Source organism: Chinchilla lanigera, unplaced genomic scaffold (genome assembly GCF_000276665.1).
Source record: "Chinchilla lanigera isolate Chin_1 unplaced genomic scaffold, ChiLan1.0 scaffold00092, whole genome shotgun sequence".
Classification (NCBI taxonomy): domain Eukaryota; kingdom Metazoa; phylum Chordata; class Mammalia; order Rodentia; family Chinchillidae; genus Chinchilla; species Chinchilla lanigera.
This window is the reverse complement of record NW_004955493.1, coordinates 8,178,529-8,180,587: the sequence shown is the minus strand read 5'-3', so window position 1 is coordinate 8,180,587 and position 2,059 is coordinate 8,178,529. Positions and strand designations below refer to the sequence as shown.

At 45.5% G+C, this 2,059-nt stretch overlaps 1 long non-coding RNA gene across 1 annotated transcript in view; it reads left to right on the top strand.

The window, feature by feature from the left end:
- LOC102006143 overlaps window positions 1–2,059 on the top strand; it is a 19,729-nt gene that overhangs the window by 15,871 nt on the left and 1,799 nt on the right. The gene's annotated exons all lie outside the window — the stretch shown is intronic.

Genomic DNA, 2,059 nt, shown 5'->3' with positions numbered 1-2,059 from the left:
TGACCTCGAACTCGTAAGGATCCTCCTGCCTCAGCCTCCCAAGTGCTGGAATTACAAGCATGTGCCACCATGACTGGCAAAGTTTCTTTGTTTTTTTTTTTTTGAAAACTTGCCCTTTCATTGGGAACCTAATGTAGCCATTGCAGCATTGACCTGTTCATAAGCTTTCATGACCAAATTATGCTTAGAGCCACGCCTCTTAATACAAAATGGCAAATAAGTTTCAAACTGAGTCTTGGAGGAGGCATTCAAACTATAGCAGTGAGTGGACAGTTGGATGGGTGGGTGAAAGGGGAATCTGCAGATTGAAGTGAATGAAATAAGCGCTCAGCCGACATCACCTCGTTGCATAAATCAGAGCACTGCTCAGAACGAGGCAGACTCTGCCTGTCAGAGATGCACAGCAACCTGGATTGGTATAAATGTAGAACACAGTGAAGCTTCGTTTAGCCTGAGTAAGAGACTGAAGAAACTTGGGTGTGATACACAAGCTTGTAATCCCAGGACTTGGGAGGTTGGGGCAGGAGGATCACCAATTCAAGTCCTACCTCATCAAACTAGCAAGACTGGCTCAAAATAAAAAACAGAAGAGCCGAGCGTGGTGGCGCACGCCTGTACTCCCAGCACTCGGGAGGCTGAGGCAGGAGGATCGCTGTGAGTTCGAGGCCAGCCTGGAATACTCAAGGCCAGCGTGAACTGCATAGTGAGACCCTATCTCAAAAAGACAAAAAAAAAAAAAAAACAGAAGAGATGGGAGTATAATTTAGGGGTAGCGCAACCTTGCATTTGATCCCCAGTACAAAAAAGAGGGCAAAAGAAAATAAAGGAACTAAGGAGCACAAAGTGTACCTGGTGGGTGAAGAAAACACAGAGGCCACAAAGGGAGGAAGCATAGCCAGCTCACACACATTGACAGAAAGTCTTGTTTTAGTTCAAACCCCCATGGACGGCCAGAGATTTGGTGGAATAAGCCAAGCATGGTAGCACATGCCTCTAATCCCAGCAGTCAGGGAGGCTGAAGCAGGAGGATTGGGAGTTCTAAACCAGTCTGGGCAATTTAGTTACTTAACAAGGCTCTATTTCAAAATAAAAAATAAGAAGTGCTGGGATATAACTCAGTGCAAAGGCCTTGGGTTCAATTGCCAATACCATAAAAAAGAAGAATATAATATTTATTTTGCACTTAACTTCAGAGAAAAGAGCCAGAAGAGAAAAGGGAAGGTAAAGCCATGGCACTAGGAACCAGGGGAGAGGAAAGATAATAGAAAAGAGGTGGTCAGTGAAGGGGGGTGAGCTTGGAGTGCTGGTGACAGGCCTTCTCCCAGCCTGCACTTCCCTTCCATTTGAAGGCTTCATGGTGCTTTGCCCAGTTCTCAGATTAAGTTGCAGCCCAGGGAAGTGAGCAAGCGCATCTGGGCTGAATCCTAAACTATGGAAAGTCAGCCTGACTTGGGGCAGCTTAACATAACTTTTCATCATAAATATCCTGCTCTCAGAAATGGGAAAAATAATACCCACCTCACTGGGCAGTTGTGAAAGATTTAATGAGCCTGGGTTGGCTTTGAAGGGGTTTGGGGTGCCCTACTTCAAAATATATCATTTTGCCATATTGATTCTTCTGAGCTAAAGGTTATGGGGCAAGAAGACATGCAGGAAATACTCTCTGACCTCTTCCTCCCTGCCTGAAGCAAGACAAAACCTTCCAGGTGAAAGGTGTTCTCCTTCTACCAGGAAGAGGAGAATAGTCCATCACCAGAAATAGGAGGCCAATGCTGAGATGAATCTGTTCAAAGAAAATTACTAAAATGTGTAGCTTTGCTCTTGCATGAGTGATCCTCATGTACTTCCTAGACTCATAATTTACTGGCTCTAGTTCAAGCCTGTTGGAGACCACACAGAGGTGGGGCTGAGCAGCCTTTAGAATTAATCAGTTGACTTTCTACATTAACTTATGAGTCTGTCCCAGGCCTAAGTGACTTGCCTGAGGAGTCACTTAGGAGCCAGTGGCTGGCATGCAGAAATAGAACTCACCATGCCAGCGGTCATGGTGGAGGCCTGT